Source organism: Marmota monax, unplaced genomic scaffold (assembly GCF_021218885.2).
Source record: "Marmota monax isolate L192 unplaced genomic scaffold, Marmota_monax_Labrador192_F-V1.1 WCK01_AAM20220418_F8-fsc00010, whole genome shotgun sequence".
Classification (NCBI taxonomy): domain Eukaryota; kingdom Metazoa; phylum Chordata; class Mammalia; order Rodentia; family Sciuridae; genus Marmota; species Marmota monax.
This window is the reverse complement of record NW_026692321.1, coordinates 3,212,020-3,231,699: the sequence shown is the minus strand read 5'-3', so window position 1 is coordinate 3,231,699 and position 19,680 is coordinate 3,212,020.

The following is a 19,680-nucleotide window of genomic DNA, read 5'->3' as shown; positions in this document are numbered from 1 at the left end:
GTGATGGTTTAAATAATGTTGAAAAAACATCTTCAGTTTGCCAGTGCAAAAAGGAAACAGTGATTTTGTCTGTGACCCAAGAAAGGGAAAAAGAGCCCAAAGAGAAACTCAGATCTCCTCTTGTTTCCGTTGTGAGTTCTCCACAGAGTCCGTGGAAACCCCCTCCCCAAACAAAGGAATGGTCAGTGCGGAGGCCTTATGGGAAAGTGGTGCTGGGGCCTGGCCGGCGTGAGGACTGAGAGTCCCTGAGCTCCTCTCTAGGCCTAGGCAGGAGAACGGAGACCAGCAGGACGGTGGCACCGGCCCTGGCCTGGCTCAAGACGCAGTGAAGTTTACAGGGACCACAAAAGGCTCAGCCCACTGTGCCATCAAGCACAGGTGGCAGGATGGGCCGGTCCACGCAGGGCTGTGTGAGAGACAGGGCCTGGAGCAGCTGAGGGGGAGCTGAAGTTCGGGGGTCACAGCCTGTCATGTTTCTGCCAACTACATGCAAGGTCTGGAAAGTCTGGGTTGGTGTCAAGAGCTATCTTTTCCAGGACAACTGCCTGCAGAAGGTCCCCCTTGTCATCCAGGTTCCTAGGGTTACAGAGGAAGAAAAGCAAACAGAAGGAGGTGAGGTACAGAGGGGTCTGTGTGCAGGGCTACTGTGTCCTAGAGTAAAAGTGGAAGAAAGTCAGTCCACGGGGTGAGAACACAGGGCAGGGGTGATCACACTTGTTCAGAGAAGTTGCCTTTCCCTGTGGGATTCAAATCAGCTTCCTACGCTGGTCAGCCATGACCACTGTGAGCCAGCCACTCTCACCTCCGCTGCCTCACCGACTCCTCCCAAGAGCTGGGGTATTGGAACCGATGTTGATTGGCACTGCCAACCGTAACACAGAGGTTTTCATGGTTGTTGTTTGGTTGGTTGTTTTGTTTTTGGCGCCGGGCATCCATGAATCCAAGGGCACACCACTGAGCTACATCCTCTGCCTTTTTCCTTTTGAGTCAGGGCCTCACTAAGTTGCTGAAGCTGGTCTTGAACTTGCAATCCTCCTGCCTCAGGCTCCCACGTTGCTGGGATTAGAGGATTTCACCAGTGTGACAGAGGTTTTTAATCACTCCTTCCAGGGCACAATGATGGCAATTGGGACCTGAGGGCCCTTCCTCCTGATTCCAACTGTGCTTCCTGTGTGCTCCTCCCTCCTCCCAGGACGTTTGGAAGGGTTAGCACCCCAAATCACAGAGGTCCAAAGGACACTCGTTCCTACACAAGCCACTGTCTCTGTCCCAGGAGAAACAGTCTGCAACCCCTCCCAGTCTCTCCCCAGGTGGAAGGGGGTCTGAACTGCATTCCTTCTTATTTTTAGGAGGCAACAGGATTGGAGAAGGGGTGGCTGTGGGGCTGCAGGAATTGAGGGTGGAACGGGGATGGGGAAACGGTGAGGCTGCATGAGCCACATGAGGCTGTGCGCCTTCAACTCACTTGTGTGTGTCGGAAGAGCTTTCAGTGCAGCGGGGACAAATCTCGATTTATTTTTTAATTTTTTTTTTTAATAAATGGCATCTGCTGACCTTGAGCCAGGTGGGCTGGGGGTAGGACAGACCATGTTGGAGTGCCCACTTATTGCTTCCTTACCCTTCCACCTGGACGCTCTTTCCCCAGTGAGAGGAGTCAGATTCCTTGGGGGAAAAACCTGTTGACCACCTTCTCCTTTGATTGGTTTGGAAAATCAGGCAGCTTCCAACCCTAGTTGGGCACAAAAGTAAAGACCCCTGAGCTCCTTAAAGAAAGTCCCCACCTGTTTCTTTGGGGGCAAACCAGAAATGGGCCCAGTCCCTGCTCCCTGTGGTGTCCAGCTGCTCTGGATAACTCCCAGCTGCAGGAGAGTAACGGTGGGAAAGGAGCCAAGGGTTTGAGCACATCCCTGGACACGTTACTCAGAAGTCAGGTGTCCTTGTCCCCGGTGACTGCACTGGGTTTGGAATTCCCCCTTCTTTTGGTCACACCAGGCATTAGCTCTCCAAGATTGACCCTTGAAAGTCCAGCTCAGATCCCCTCTGACACCTTCTCAGAGATCTAATCCTAAACAAATGTCTCTTAAAAGAACAAAGAGGAGGCAGAGAGGTCGGAACTGACCAGGAGGAGAGGAAAGGAAGGAGAGAATGAAGGGTGGGGAGGAGGGCCGCCAGAGCCGCGGACCCCACGCCAGGCACCAAGACGCCAGAGTCACAAAGCAGCTGTGGCCGTGGCCCCAGGGTGGGCGTGTCCTGTAGATTCCACTCTAGAGTGCTGCCCTGGCCCACTGGCAGCCGGAACCTGGGAGGCCACCAGACCTTTGCTCATCGCCTGTGCATTCGGTAGAGCCCTGCCCACGTCCAGTTGGACTTTGAGTTCAGCAAGGGCCAGGCCAAGGCCAGCAGTTCTGCACCTGCTGCTCTGGCCATCCACAGCACCTTCCCTCTTTAAAGGTCTCCCTCAGTTGTACAGCGCATCCTGCAGTGCTGCCTGGCCTCTGCAGAGGGTTATCTGCCTCGGCCAGGCTCCTGAGATTTTGCAGCAGGGTTCGTGAGTTGACAGGGTGAAATTGACAGCCACTGGCCCACGCTGCTCTCTGATCCTCCACAGACCTTCTGAGCTCATCTGGGGCTCCCCGCCCTGTGCGATATTCACTCCAGCCCTTCCATGGACATACCTTTTTTAAATTCCCTTTTCCATGCTAGTCCCTCTGTTTGAAAGGTCTTCCATGCCACCTCCCATTGGTACTTCTCTCCCCATCGTGCTACCTCCTGCACATCCTGGGTATCGCTTGGACATTATCTGCCACTGGAAGCCACTCCGGGGTCTCCTCCTCTGGAGTGAGGCTCTCCTCCTCCGTCCTCATGACCCCTGGACTGGCCCTTCTTTCCGCATTTAGCTCTCTGGGCTCTCCTTGATGATTGCCTTTGACTTTTCTTGCTGCCCAGCTGACTCTGAGTTCCCTGTATGGCGAACATAGCATGAAGGAGGTGACCAATACCTGCTACAGGAAGGAGGCAGGAAAGGACGAAGTGGGAGACAAAAAGCCAGGCTCGCCGAGCTTCAAGGATCAAAGGTGGTGGTCACCTCGGGAAGGTCTTTGCACACTCAAACAAGGCTTTTAGAGTCAAAACAGGCGGGCACAGAATGCCCCGGGCCCTCTGCCCCCTGGGCTGCATAGGAGCAGTGCCAGCCTCAGCCTCCCGCTGCAGCAGATCTGCCTGGAATAGCCGTGAGTTGGTGCCGCTGTGAGCGTCTTGCCCACACCCTGGGCTGCGCTGCTCCCTCTGCTTCCTGTCTGCCCACTCGCATTCAGTTTGTCCTCTTTCTCATCAGGGAGGTTATTTTTTCCCAACATATGCTAACTTTTTAATTTCACCCATCCTCTGAAATGCTCACATCTCTCTGACATTTGTCATAATGGCTTCCATGACTTTATCTTGCAAATTCACTTTTTCAGAGGATTATGGAGTGTGAAGATCTATCCTTGCAATTTAGTGACTCAGCCTCCAGGTGGCAGGACTGAGCTCCAACTGAAAGACGTGGGAGGCCTGGAATTCCACTGGGTCCAAGTGTCCAACCTGATGTCAAAAGCACTTCTGCCATCTTTCCAGAACCAGCCTGCAGCCTCTGTGGAGTGCTTGCAGGGAGAGGCACCGGTGCAGACAGTGCCTAGCAGGAGAGGCATTCTGGAATAAATCAACAATGTATTCTGTGCAAATTCCAGCAGTCCAGCGTTTTGTAAGAACAGCAGATGTATTCGCATCACCTACAAAGTTGTCCTTCAACCAAGTGGGGTGCTGCCTAGACGGACCCCCATCTCCTAAGTGGCTCCGATGTCCTTGGTTTCCTGTTTTGTGGGTCTCAGTATTGATAAGACACTGATCCGTATTTCATCACATCATTATGCTCCCAGAGCAGAAGCTTCTCCCTCCTTCTCTGCTTTTCCCTGTTTCCCAAAGAAGCCTGTCAGCAGAAGTCATTTAAAAAAAGAAGGAAGGAAGGAAGGAAGGAAGGAAGGAAGGAAGGAAGGAAGGAAGGAAGGAAGGAAGGAAGGAAGAAAGAAAGAAAGAGGCTATTGTGGCTGTGTTCCCCATAATGTTTTGCTCTTTTTCTACCCATAAGGGAAAGATCCAAAATGTCCCTCCACCTGGGTCCACTTGGTTGCCTGAAGTTAATTCTCTCACCAGCTGTCAAGGCGGCTTCTGTCCTTGGGTGAAATCTGGCTTGCTCACCCACTCTTCTGGCTGCAACTGGGCCTGGCCTCGTTAGAAGCCATCAGGCCTCCAGAGCTGGCACTGTCTCTCTCCCTGGAGTCAGCCTGGATTACATCAGCTTCCTCTGATGGCCAGGAGCAGATTTCACACTTCTCCTCTTTCAAATTTGTGCTGTTTCCTTGCTGCCTCCTGATCCTGCTGGTCCCTGGGACGCGGCTCCAGCTGGAGCTTCCTTTGCAGTCAGGGGTGTGGTCACTTTTGTAAGGATGCTGTCTTCCTTTTCCAGCTAAGCTCCAAGCCCCTAAACCAGTGTCTTCCAGGCCACTATCGTCCTGTTTTAAGTTTCCGGAGCACCTTGGGCATACACTATGGACTGTACAATTTTTGGCAGACTTGAGAGCAGGACCCTTCCTAGCAGGTGCTCGAGAGGGTGCAGAGAGCTCACTCGGGGTGGTTTTCACACTCAGAAGGCTGATGACCCTTGTGCTGGCTTGACCCTCACCTGCGTCACAGCACACAGGGAGCCTTGCTAATAGAATTAACGACATTGAGAAGGATCCTGTTTTGGTTTGCAGGTTCCACTCATTGCTACCACCTACCAATGTGTTGAACTGCGAAGGGAAACTGGCGCGGACTTGGCATGTTGAGTATTCTGCGAGGAGCCTGCCCAGCCCTTGCGGTAGCCTTGTCAAGGTCCTGTGGTTGTCCCTTTTGAAAGACACGAAAATACAGACCTGAGATCAAGGAGTGTCTAGCTGCAGCTGCCCAGGTGACAGCACAGAGCAGGATGCAGTCCTAGGTCTTCCTGGATCGAAGCCTGCTCTCCTCAGAGTCTGGCTTCAAAATCAACTTTGATTTCTTTTTCTGTTTACAAAGTCAAAACTTGCTTAATGTAGGAAATGTGAAAATACAGAAAAATGCAGAGGCTACAAATCACCTTGGACCCTTTATTAGTAACAGCCACCTCAGCATTTTGGTAATTTTCCTTCCTGTGCTGATTTTCTTAGACATCAGACAGACAGACATAAATGGACAGACACGTGGGCCATGACATATTTAGCCATTTCTCTACTAATAGAAATGTAAAGCTCTTTCCTTTCACAAATAGATTCAGGATCACACCTTTGGTTCTTTCTTCACAGAAGGACTGGCTCAGAGTGATGCGTAAGTTTGTGGTCTAGATTCACACGCCAGGCCTGTTTCTAGAAGCTGATTTTTAGACTAGCAATTCTTAGTAGTTATGAATAGACCTATCTCACATATCTGAAGGGGCATTAGTATATTAATGTCTATGGCTTGTGTTTCTTTTTGTAAGAGAAAATGGCATCTTCTTGCCTTAACTACATTGCTAACAAGATCAAGTATGTTTCAGTGTGACCATTGTGGGTTAATTCAACCCCTATTTACATTCTGTCAATTATTTCCATTTTTATTTTCTTTATTAGAGAACCAAATATTTCTGTTTCCAAAATTATAGATCTCTTTCTTTTTCCATTTTGTTGTAAAATAACTTTTTTTTTTTCAAATACACATCTGTAAGTTCTTCCTCCTCATCCTCAGACATAGAAGCACTAGTTTTGTGTTTCTAGTTTATCCCGGGGCAAAGTGTAACCCCCTCTAACAGAGTAGGCTTTGGTCAAGCAGGGCATTCCCATGAGTCCCAGTGTGCAGGCGAGAGGGCTCCTGGAGGCCCTCCCACCGCCCTCCCCCTCCACCGCCCTCCCCCTCCACCGTCCTCCCCCTCCCACTGTCCTCCACCTCCCACTGCCCCCCTCCTTTCCTTCCTTTTTCAAAGATCAACTTAAAAAAGAAGACTTTGGTGAGGGGGGTGGCTGGGGCTATAGCTCAGTTGGGGGAGTGCTTGCCTTGCATGCACAAAGCCAAGGGTTCAATCCCCAGCACCACACCCCTGCCAAAAGAAGAAGGAGAAGGAGAAGGAGAAGGAGAAGGAGAAGGAGAAGGAGAAGGAGAAGAAGAAGAAGAAGAAGAAGAAGAAGAAGAAGAAGAAGAAGAAGAAGAAGAAGAAGAAGAAGAAGAAGAAGAAGAAGAAAGACGAAGACTTGGTTTTCATGTATCTCCAAAATCTTGGAAGCGATTTTTGGCTTTCTTAAAAAGTTGTTATCACTTTTATCTTAGATGGACTCTTCAAGATATGGTATATAAATAAACCACTTTTTATTTTATTGGAGATATAGAGATTAATTTAGGAGCTCTTTTTAGAACTTAATAATTCAAAAATCCTTAAATAACAGTTTTGAGGTTTATTTGGATTCCTCGAGTTGCTTAGGAGATGAAAACATTCTTTGGAATGATTGCATATCTTTTAAAAGACTGCAAATGGTGTAAAATGCAATGTTTATGATGAGTAGTAATCAATCATCACTGAAATTTCCCTTTCCCTCTCTTCGCCTACCCAAATCTCTCCTGTTTTTCCAGGCACAGGCCAACCCCTTGCCTACCCTGACAGGCACCAGAGGAAGTTCTCGCCCTCCCTGGAAGCACATTATCTTGTTGAATCTCCCTTGGTGCAAAGCAAAACCAGCCTGATGTTCTTGGCCTTTGCGGTGTTGGTATGTAATGTCTCTAGCTAGCTTCCTTAAGTGTACATCCACCCACTTCAATTTATTCGATAATTTACTAACTCCTGTTAATGAAATCTGTAATTCATATCATGTCACCTGTTTATATGTGCACACCTAGGAAATGACACCCAAGCTGTCAAAGCCTCTAGTGCAGATGGAATTGGAGACTGGGCGTAGAGTGGACTTGCAACTGACTCCCATCAGCTGAATTGATAAATTTTCAGGAACTTCAAAAGTTGATGCTTAAGTATGGTCATTATTAAAAAATCAAGTGTGTCATTATACACATTTTTTTCATGTTTGCATTAAGTGGCATGGGGCATGGTTGGGAAACTACATGAAACACATTTTGGTTTATTGTTTTGTTGACTGAAGTTAAGAAAATGACTTAGAAAATTATTAATACTGAGATTAAAAGTGTGCTGTGTGCTCTGCTACTCCGTTGTGAAGAGCAAAAGAAATCAAAGAAATGCTTTTCCAGTATTTGAGTGCTGTCATCCAACTATGCCAAAAAGTTGCTCATGCCATTGAAAGATGAATGAAACGGACACACAGGCAGGGGCGGGAGCTCAACAAGGTTCAGTTTAAAGAATGTAATTCACATGAAAGTGAGTGGTTTCCCAGCAGATCACAGGTCAGACTCAATGGCAATAAAGTCATGAGAATCAAGCAGAGAGGAATGAAATTCAATCTTCACATCATGGTTGGTATGTTTTAGACAGGAGGTGTCTCCCAAAAGCTCCTGCATGAGACAATAGAGAACATTCAGAAGTGAAACTATTGGGTTATGAGAGTCTTAACCTTATCAGTGCCCAATGCCCTGGTAGGGATGAACTGGGTGGTAACACCAGGCGGTCGGTGGTGGTTGGGAGATGTGGGTCCCTGGGAGTGTGTCTTCAGAGTATAGACGAGCTCTCTCTCTCTGCTGCCTGATGCCAGGCCCCCAGCTGCTCTCCTCCACCACACAAATGTGCCATGATGTTCTGCCTCATCTCAGGCCTTGAGGAATGGAGTTGGCCATCTATGGACTGAGACATCTGAAACCAGGAGCCCCCAAATTAACTTTTCCTCCTCTAATTGTTCTTGTCGGGTCTTTTGGTCACAGCAATGGAAAAGCTGACCAAACCAGTACTTGAATCACAACTAGATTGGCGATAGAAAGAAGAGTTCAGCAAAAGCCAATGAAAGTATTTCTTAAGATTCATTTGTTTAGGGCTGGGTGGTGGCTCACTAGTAGAGCACTTGCCTAGCATGTGTGAGGCACTAAGTTTCATCCTCAGCACCGAATATAAATCAATCAATAAAATAAAGGTCCTTATTTTTTTTAAATACGTATTTAAAAAAAAAAGATTCAATTGTTCAGATAAACTATGATGAAGAACATTGCACAATTTTTGTTGTTGGGAAACATGTGCTACCTGTCCTTTACCTGAGTAAGATTGTTGGTGAACTTATGTGCATGCATACAGCCTTACCTTTCCTGAGGTGAGCCTGTTGCTACACATTTACCTGTGCCTCATGGCATGCAGTGTGACGCAAGCAGTGAATTTTGAACAATTCTGGCTACTCCTGGTAGTGTAGTACCTTACCAAATATATCTAGTACAGTATTTGGGGGGAAGGGCATGAAATGACCTCATTTCTGCTCTGTCTGTAAAATACCTAAACATGCTTTCCCTTTCTTGTAGACATGAAAAGCATACAAATAACATCTGCTTCTTAAAATGGAACCAGAAAAAGAAAAGACATATGCTTCATCACTTTCCCTGGGAGCCTCATGTAGCTCCTTTCAATCGGTCCTACTACAGTTCTCCAGCTTAGAATCCCTCACACTCCCGTTCAGACTCTGGAAACTCTCCTCCCACTAGGAATGCCACAGGGAACAGCCTCATTTCAAAGCAAAAAAACACCTAAAGAAAAATGTTAATTCACATTTTGTAAGTAAACAAAACCTTTAAGATTCACAAAAACGACTTCTCAATTTTGCCCATCTCATGGTTCATTTTGCTTCTACAGGATACTGGTTATTTTGTCTTTAGAGAGATGATTTGCTTCTGCCTGAAGCGCCTTTGCCTATTTGGGGCATTTAATGTTGACCCCCATGGTCACCATCTCTGGATTAAATAGAAAGAGTGGAAGCTCTGCTGGGTCAGCAGTGGACTGACTATCATCCCCATCGCTGTAGGTGACCTCACCTGTAAGCACAGCATCCCTGAGAAGGTGAACAATTAAGAAACTTCTCAAAATTACTTCCAATCAAGTGCTTAGGTTAAGGTTTCCTGCCCCCTTCCCTACTCTCAAAACCCAAGCCCCAAAGTTCTCCTTAAAACCTGACAAGAAACCCATTTTTGATGGCTGAAGAGTTTTCCATAGACAGCAAAATAATTTTATTAGTGAGTAGAGAATGATTCTGCTGAAACTAATTCCTCTTGATTTAGTGTGTTTAAATACCAAGAAAGGTCAAGGAATTCACAGTGGTTACGTACGTCCTAATAAGATAATCAGGGTTTAATGAAAACCAACCCTTATTAGCTAATCAGTTCAGCTTGGCGACCAATGTCTGTTGTGGCAGGACAAGAAAAATCAAGTGACACTTAAAGGTAGGAGAAGAAAGCTAGTCAGAGATTGATGTGCCCACAAGAGGCTCCAAATGGCCGACGTTCCGTGGTCCTCTCTGTGTTGCCATGGCAACCCACTTTGGTAACTCGCGTCTCCTCCGTGTAGGGAAACAAGGGGAGAGTGTTCTTAGGAAGGTGCAATCCCCTTTAAGCAGATCTATAAGCATCACAGATGAACAGAACTTTAAACATTCCGCCATGAATATTCATGAAGTAAGTTGTTTTTTGTTGCCTGCCTAGTCAGCAGTCACAAAACACATGGTGTGTGTTGGCAGCCTCTTTCCTAGGTAGAGGGCTATGGACTGAGGCAATGGCAGGAACCAGGACCTGTGAGGCTGACTGACATTTCCATCTGTAGCGAAGGCTGGTAATTAACAGGAAGGAGTATGCCTGCAGCATTGCACCATCTGCTAGGGAAACGGCTCAATAAGAAAGGAGCTGGATGGGTCTCAGCAGTGGCGCGGTCTGGTTCCGACATGAGGCCGGGCATCTGTTAGCGGAGGAGATAGACTATTAGGAAATTCGACTGGGAATGAGCAACATGGAAAGAGCACTCTGACCTAGCCCATAAAGCAGCTCTTCAGAAACGGTGTCTTTTCATCTTACTTACCCAAGTCTTCTGAAAATGGTTTGCAGAGGGACCATTACAGATCTGTTGAAGTAACACAATGGTTTTCAGAAATGCTGTTTTATTCCAACATGAGATTCTTGAAATCAGGATACAGCTGTCATCTTTTGACAATAGAGCTAATTTCAGAGCGAGGATATGAGGTTAAATTCCTTCTTTTGTTGTTTAGATTAGGGAGCAGGGGTGAGAAACAAAATGATCATCTTGATGCTACGCTATTCAAAACTGAGAAGGCAGAAAGCCCTGGGACGCCCTGACAGAAAGGGAGACGGTCAGAAATCACCCCAGAATCCTGGGGATGTCTTCACACTTCTGCTTTGCATTTTCTGGAACTGTCTGTTTCCAATGTAAACCTTCCTCATCATGAAAAACCGCACTTCTGGACTTTGGCCACAGCCAAACTTGACAAATCTCAGGCCCTTGTTTAGAGAAAAATGGATTTTTTTTCTCTCTCTCTAAAATGTGAGATTCCAAACCCAGAAACAGGTGTGAGCTCACGATGGTGGTCATGTCTATCGCTGACCAACAGAGGGCAGGTTGAGGGGAGGGGTTCCCTGAGCTTCCCGCACACCCACTCTGAGGGGGCCCCTCTTGTGCAGTGGAACACATTTTTGAAAGAGACCAGCACAGAAAACTGGATCCACTTGCAAATCGATGCCACTTTTAAGAATATAAATATGCCGCTAATCTTTCAACAAACATGGGGACATTTTTGACTCGGGCTATCTTAGTCTGTAAACATCATCCCGAGGACTGGTCTACAGACTCTTTTCCAAGGTCCAGCAGATGGCAGAGGACTTGAGTGTGTGTCTCTCTGTGCGTGTCACTGCTACTAATCACAGCATCAGATGATATGCACTGAGACTCATGGCACCATATGGGACTGAAGAACATAGAGACCTTGGAATTTAAATTCATCAGAGAAAGATGGACATGGGTTGGGACTGGAGCTTGCTCTGCACCCGTCCTCCTGTAGGTGCATTGTTTTGCTAGTGCATGGGAATGCTGGCGTCTGAAAGGGCCAGTAGGAAACACACAGAAAAAGCCCAATCTTTCCAGATGAGAAAGACATAAAATTCACATTAACGGTTAAAAAAAAATAAGAAAAGACACGAACATTTTACGCTGGAAAAGGTTTTAAAACAGGCTCTCAGAAGAGGAAGAAAGAGGCCCCAATTTACAACATTGGCCAGATTCCACGGTGTAAACACTCTCACTGTGGCCAATTTCAAGCTACCCTCAGATAGTTGCTCAAGGCCAAGTTGGGAACAGATGCCCACAGGCAGCTCTCTGAAGCCAGGGGGACTGGATGAAACACACTCCTAACCTATATGTCCATATAGAAGAATTCGTATCTCTAGTTTTGGTCCTGTTGGTAAATGTGGCCTGCTGCCCACATGCAGAGACCATGCAGATTTGGGTGGACATAGTCTGCGAAAGCCACTCATATGTAGAATGCATTTGCTCTTTTCATCACCCTGTGGTGTAGGTTGAAATTGAAATTAGGTGACATGCCATAGGCCACAGCATTTAGTGGGTGGGAAAGGGGATCTGAGTTATCAACATAAGTCGTTCTCATCCTATGAGTTTGCTTTTAGGTAGAGACCTGCTTATTCCTGGGCAGAGAAGTGTCCAGCCATCTGGATCAAGATGTAATTTTGTGTCTCCATTTCTGTCTTGTGCTGTCACTTTGCTGCGTTTTGATCTCAATCTTCCTACCTTTACCCCATCTGGGCTGCCGAGCCGGTGTTGTCTCAGGATGCTCATTCAGAGTTCCTCCTGACCAGAGCAGGGCTGAGGATCTCAGGTCCCAACTCTCCTTCACCTGTCCAGCCCCCAGGCCTGGGTTGCACCGAGCATCCTCAATTCAGGAGTCTGGGTACCAGATTGTATCCCACATGCTCATTAAGTGTCACAGCTCGGAGGTTACACCAATAAAGAATGAAAAGAATCAGTTAAAAAGTCAGAGTAGTGCAAAGTGTCACCTCCGTGTGCGTGGCTGGCCAGCATCCCAATGCTGCAGATCTGAAGATGAACTCCATTGCTAAACCTTCGAGCTCTTCATTTAACAGACCCCCCCAGAGTTGTTGAGTGCAATACTACCTGGCAGGGGTCTTACTACCCGGAGGGGAACTGCTATTCTCCAGGGTCCCACTTCACATTGCTCTTTCAGAGGAAATAATTCTTGTCTGTAAAGTCTGAAATTCTCTAAGCAGTCATACAACCAAAAGTCACACAGTGAAATCTATGGACTACTGCCTGCCTCTCTGGAGACAGTCACAAACAGATTACTTGGAAAGCAAGAAAAAAAAAATTCAACATGGAAAATATCCCTGTAGTTTGGGGGACCTACTGCATTTGGTGAGATGGAAGACCAAAGGCTAGAAAGAATCTTACCAAATCTATGACTGCTCTAGAGCTGAATGATTGTCCCTGTATGGACCTGCTCCCCCCATGCATGATGATAACTGATCCAAAAATATTAAAAAAAAATTTTTGATGGTTGCATTGATGCATTTTCTTGAGCACTGAGACTCTGCATCTGTCATGCAGCAACCCTGGACCTGCAGTGTGCAGCGTGGATCTGAACCACGTGGAAGGCAATCATCCCAAATGGGAATTACACTCCCGTACTGGCTCGGTGAGCAGAGTGCTTCAGGCTACCCAGCGTCTGGCATCGTTAAAGTCAAAAAAGATTTCACGCTCATCAGGGAGAGGGTTGGATTTCCTCTCCGTCTTCTCTCAATAGCCTTGTCAACAAACAAGGATATAAACATAGAAGTGATCTTGGCCTTGGATATGTATTTCACTCCAACTTTGGGACATTAGAGTCATTCAACAGCACGACAGCAAGTGGTGTGAGGAAAGGTAACACAGACAAACAGTGTGGTGTGTCTGGGGTGTCACACCTGCTTCACACAGGGGTCAGAAGGGTCCCTCTGATCAAGGCTATTTGATTAGAGACCTACATGGGAAGCAATGAGAGAATTCTATGGCAGTGTTTGGAGGGAGAGCAGCCCAGGCAGGAGGATCCCAAAATACTCAGGCACTGAAGGAGCTGCCCAGAAGGGCCTCAGCTGATTAGAGAAACCCACATACCTAAAACTGTCTTTGTCATTGTGTAGGTGACAGCTGGCAAGGCTCTGCCCAGAAACAGTCTTAAACTATTCAACAGAGGTAGAATAGAAGAAGGCTCAGAGACATCTTCAGGATGTCAGTTGAAGAAAACTGATGTTCTTGGGACACAGGGCTTGAAGGGGCTCACCATATCCAAATGGTTGCCTCCCCTCGCATCTTTTGTCTCTGGTCCACTTCTTAGAATTATGAGTTGTGGAGGGCGAACTGATCTGTTCTCCTCCGGGTCCTTCCCTGAGTCTACCATGCAGTGCCAGGTGGGCAGTTGTTAGATGGTTTCTTTTTCCTAAATTGCATTTAATTTATACAGGTTTTTTTTCTTTGTTAAAAATTTATTTGATCTTTTTTTTATTACATAAGTCACATAGGTTCATCTTAGAGTAAGGGTGAAATTTGAAGAAAAAGAAATAAGAAGATTAAACTCCTTTTGCCTTATTCAAAAGTCTATTTTTCTTATTTTTAAATTAGCATCATGCTACAGAATCATTTGCACATGTATGTATTTTAACCTTCAAAATTCTATCATATTAAGTGCAGTTTAGATACCTGCCTTCCTTTATTCACCAAACGTTTCACAATGTAGTCATATGTGGAGAAATGTTCTTCTGTGCAGCATTTCCTGTCTGCATACTGTTATAGTTGGTATGTGGTTTAGTTGATCAAAATGTATTTAATTAGGCCTTTATAAGTAAAATTTATCTTATTATTAGAAACGCTTGTTTGAAAACAATTTTAGCTAAATACAATGGCCAACCACACATTCCTTTATGATATATTCCTGAAAGTAAAATTGATCTATTGATACCCTCTCCCCTGAGAAAAGTTGTATCCTTTTGCCAAGTTGTTAATCCAACAAATATTTTTCAGTAGTATTACTTGGCCCCCTGTTCCAGGGAGGACAGTGAGAGGCCCTGTCATCAAGGATTGTTGATGAAACTTCTCTGTTTTGGCAACACGCCGTTGTATGATCTCATCACCTGGATCAACAGAACTCGATATCAGTTTCACATCAGAAAGGTAAAAAAAAAATACATCTAGGACTTCTTAGAGCATTTGTACTGATGGCTGCCATAGTAAAATGTGGCTGACCATCAACGTGCCTCATTTTTGGCAGTGAGGCCACTATGTCTGTCCCTCATGCCCTCTGTCAACCAGGTGAGGGACAGCATATTTTATAGGATTCTTTTTGAAAAGGTAGGCTTCAAGAGTTCCAAACAAGCATTAGGGTGTAGGTACACTGATGCATGGCCTCCCATCCCTGAATCTGGAAAATTCTCCCCTTACCTCCTGGGGCTCCAACAGTTTGTCAGGGTCCCTGCTCTCTGCCCCCCATGGTGCCTACTTGGGGTCAGTAGATGAGCAATGCTGTGTGGTGAGCCCTGGCGAGATGCCCTGGGTGTCTGACAACTCTGTTCTGTGGCTTTGTAGGGACGGACGACCCGTGGACACTGATTCTGGAAGAGGGTAGAGGAAGAGGGTGAGCTGTCTTAGGGTGAACATTATTTCCGGCTCAGACCACAGGGAAGCTTCTAGGACCAAGAAATCCAGAATAGTTCTCAGCAACACATGCACCCTGAGCAGTTGGGTGGGTGAGTGGTTGAACTCTGCAGAGGGTGGTCCTCTGAACAGTCACATTTAAATGACTGGCCATGCAGTTGTGGAAGGCAGAGAGAGCTCCAGTGCTCACTCATCATGAGCCGAGTCTCCCACAGGGTTAAATAATGGAAGAGCTGTGAGCAGCATGACCAAACTGCCTCTTTGGAGGTCACTGGACTACGAAGCCCCAAAGCCTGGTGCAAGGCCATGACTTCCCTCCTGCTCCTGCCCACCCTCTGTGCCCGGCAGACACTGCAGGCAAGGACGGCCCACAGGGTGCTGAGCAAGAAAGTATCCTCAGCAGAGTGAAGTACAATTCTTAGCACTGGATGGTCCTAAAGTAAAATGTCCCAAGATCCCCACGGAGTCCTGGGACTGGAATTCCAGAGACAACACGGCCTCACTCCCAGTGATGTTCTCCGTGGACGGACAGATCGAGCTTCCTCTACAGCTGGGGAAACGGCAGACGTATCTTTCCCTGCCCCCTCCTCTCTTCCCGTCTCCCTTTTTCGTATCTATTTTTCTGCCAGCAGGTTTCCTTCAGCATTCAATCAAGGGCAATATGTCCTCAATCAACATTTTTCATTTTTTATGCAACACTGTCCTTTAAAGCTTTTTGCAGCTGGTTGGCAACTGAATTGCTGCCAATATCCTCCTAGAGCTTCCCCCATTCTGTGCACATCGACCGCTTTCCCAGAGCTCTCCAAGTGCCCTGGAGGCACTGGACTTGGAGTCTTCTCAGCCTGTTCCCTAGGTGGTGGGGGCTCCAGATGGACAACGGCCCAGAGCCCACTCCAGTGGTGAGGGGGACACAGGGAGATCAGCCCAAGACAGGACCAGGCTAGGAAACGGGATCTTTTGCACAGAAAAAAGAGAGAAATCTGGTGTGTAATTTAGGACATGGTAAACCCATGGTTAAAACGATGGTGAAGCCTTCTGAGGGCAGGGAGGGGCTGGCAGGGGCCGGGCGTCTTGGTGTTCTCAGGGCAGGGTGGACTAACAGGCTGTGTGTGACCTTGTGTGGCTCAACCTCATTGTTTTCAGGCCATAAACAGTTAATTTATTTTACGACCATCTATGTGGATCAGTCCTCTCCATTTGCATTTTCTGTCCTACATTCCAAAACCTTTTCCCTGGGAGTCATGGAGACAGTACAGAGACCCCACAGGCAGCTGCTGTCCAAGGTAAGCCTTGGAACTTCTGTGGGGCTCTACTGGACAGCGATCCAGCTAGTGAGCCCTTTAACTGTTGTGCTTGCGAGTTTTTTTTGTTGTTGTTTTTTTTTGTAGACTATGAATTTAGAGCACTCCTAAAGTCCTCTTATTCTACTCAAGTGCCGAGCAGGACCCCAGCCCCCACCCCTGGGAAACCAGTGCAGACAGGAGTAGCACCCTGCCCAGTGAGCAGGTGCAGCTTCCTATGCAGGAGGCTCTGCGAGTCTCCAGCTATGGGTTCCGTGTATCCATGGCTCTGTGTCCTGTGAGCACCCTGAACTCAGTGTGTGCTTACACCCTTGTCTGGCCATGTGTCTGTGCTGCAGCCTGTTCATCAGGAGAGGACCGAGGGTCCCCAGGCGATGAGTAGTCTCAGCCATTGTGGGCCCCTCAGACCCAGGATAGACCATCAGCCGTGCACTTGCCCCATTTCGTGACCCCCACACAGGCTTGTGTCCTCACCAGGCCTAGCTAGAGCATTGTGTAAAATAGACACCCAAATGTTTCCACCGCAAAGACGTGCTGCAGACTTTCAGTAAAAGAATTTCCTTATTCACTAGATGCTTCGGAGGGGTCTCACCTTTCATGTGGTGGCGGAGGGAACTCAACAAAACCCACAAAGCTAAATTAAACTAATTGCATCCCTACTCCATATTTCTTCCTGTCCTGCTGTTTCTCCACCTCTGAGCATGCGTGAAAGGCCCAAAGCAGCTGGCTCTAGGTTGGAATCCCTTGCTATCGCTGCATAACCTCAGACAAAAACCTCAATTTCTGCAGCCTAATTCTCTCATTTATAAAATGAAGATAAAATCAGTATCTGCTTCAAAAACGTATGTAGAGATCCAATGATAAATATGTGTTCAACTTCTGGAAAGTTCTTTATATGTAGTAGCGCAATTCCAGCTACTTCTGCTTTTTCTTACTCTTCTTGTTCAATCAGCTCACTGCAGAGCTCATTTGCTGGTGCTGAGAAGAAAATTCTATGGACAGCTCAGATCTTTCATCATTTATTAAGTATTTCTTTTAAAACCTCTCCCAAGCAGAGTGGCCTGCAAATGGCGTCAGAGTAACTGGTCTAACTTCACGGTTCTGCCACTCACTGAGAACTTGGTCTTGAGCACCTGATGCTCCTCTAAATGAAGGCAATGCCGACCGCTGCCCAGATCCTGTGGGATGGAAGGCACTGAAGGTTCTCCCCCTTCAGCCTGTTTCAATCTGCTCTTACAGATTTAAGATCTTCGGAAGTAAAGGTCTCATGATTTAAACATGCTGCATGTTACTGATTGCATCTGAAGTCACTGGGAATTTTACAGATGATGTGTAGAATTATCAGCTAGTACCAGGCATGGAGCACTCCACCTAGAGACCATCAGTCCAGGTTCAGTGATACCCAGGAGTCAGACATGCTCATGATTTGTAAGCTAGGAATATATTTTAGAAAATCCTCAGCTTAATATGAGCTTTGTATCTTCTGTGACCTGGCACCTGCTCATTAGAACAGATTGAAATAATCCAAATTTGACATCTATAGACTGACACAGGATGGAGGGTCTCTGAGGGTCTAAGGGTCTAACTTGCCAATGGCCAGAGCCACAGCAGCTTTTTGAGCTCTCTGATTTCCAGGCTCTCCATCTACAAATGAGTCAGATGATTCTAATTCTACTTTATGTTCAGAGTTTTAGCAAAGATTAATCGTACAATGTATATAAAATTTGTAGAAGTGGTTTATAAATGGTAGAAGTTAATGATGTTACAGATTAGATTTATCTGTTTAAAGTCATAGAATAAAATTAGGAAACACAGGGAGCTGTATGAAGGAGAATTTGTGTTCATCATAAGGGAGAAGTTTACAAGATTTTTAGCTATTTGATTATAAAATCAGCTCTAGTTAGTACTCTGTCACTGAAAGGATTGAATAGGAAGTAGATCACTTTTGGGACATTCAAGCTGATCCTTAAATCATGTATGGGTTTATTAAATAGTGTATGTGCTATCATAGCCATGCAAACACATTAGAACATTTAGAAATATTTATAGAGGAACTATTAATGGAAAATTAAATAAGTTGGAATGTGTACCAGATTTAATGTTGTGAGGAAGCCATTACCTCAAAACTGTTTGATTATCGATTAAGCATAGTTCTTTCCAATCAAAATTCCCAAAGTGATGCCTTGACCCTCACTAACGTGATTATCAGTCTTAAAGAGGGGGGTGAAGGGCCCAGAGCTGCAGGAGGGCTCCGAAGGTCCTGCACTGATCCTCTCTTTGTGAACAAGATTCTAAAAAAGGCATGAAGCACCCTGTACTGCATTGTTTCCAAGCACTGAACACCAGGAGGAGGTTCACAAGGTCAGGAGGAGCCCCCGGGGGCAGGAATCTACTGAGTCGATGTGGCACAGATTATTGTCCAAGTGGTCAGTGGCCGGAGTCTGTGGACAAAGATGTGGATGAAGAGGGAGCTACACTGGGTGCTGGGGCCGGGGCAGGCTCAGCGGGGAGCTCAACTTCGGGTTCTGCTCAGGCCTGGCCTGGGCACATGGCGAGGAGGCCGGACAAGGGCAGGAGGAGATTGGGGGCTCCAAGGCTGACCCCTGCCCTGACCTAGAGATGCTGTGCAGTCCTGGAAGACTTGGATCTCTGCCTGGCCTGGGCAGAGACTGCCTGGGAGCCTGTCACCAACGTTCAGTAGACATCACAACACAGCCATTTCTTAAAAGAAAGGTCTATACTCTAAGGTAAGAACCATGCCCCCCAGTACAGAACATGACCAAAATATGTGTTCTGCAAAGGACAAAACCCTGCTAATATGAATAGAAGAAACTTTAGCTGCAAGACACAGCACAAAGCAAAAAACAAATCTTCAATGTCCTTGAAAGAAACACAACATGATTCCCTTCAATATCCAGATTCCCTTCAATATCTCACCTCCAAAGACTACAATAATACAAATAAAGAGAAAGAAAGAAACTGGACACTCCAAAAAGCAGGAAATTGAGGCCTGAACTAAGGAGGAAAAGCAAATCATAGGAGCTGATCCTAAGATCCAGCTTTATCACCCTGAGAATCCAGAACACAAAGAGAAATCTAAAACCCAAAAAGCAGCAGAAGAAAATAATATAAAGAACATCAGAAAACAGAAAAGAATTTATTTTCAAGAATCAATGAAACCTAGAATTGCTTCTTCAAAAAACAAAAATAAACAAGTAAACCAACAAAAAGGATGAAGCTCTCACTAGAATTACCAAGAAAAAAGATAGAATATGCAAATTCTCCTTAACAGGTTGGAAAAAATAGAATATCACTATGAATCCTATAGAAATCAAAAATGTGATCATTCGAGTTGCCTTTTCTGCTAAAAGATTTTGGCAATTGGATGAAATAGACAAATTTTTTGAAAAATCCAAATCGTCAAAACTGAAAAACAAAGTAAGATAAAGGAGATCTGCATAACCTTATTTCTCTTAGAGTTTACAATTAAAATCTACCCACAGAAATCTCCATGCCCAGATGGCTTCACTGGTGATTTCTGTCATATATTTAAAGACATCATCTGAGCTGCAGGAGCTTAGCTGTAGGAAGAGGAGCATCGCCTGCTTCCCATTTCCCCTGGGCCTCTTTTGTGGTGACAGGGATGGAACCCAAGGCCTCACACATGCTGGACAGTGCCCTCTGCCGAGCCATGCCCCAGCCCAG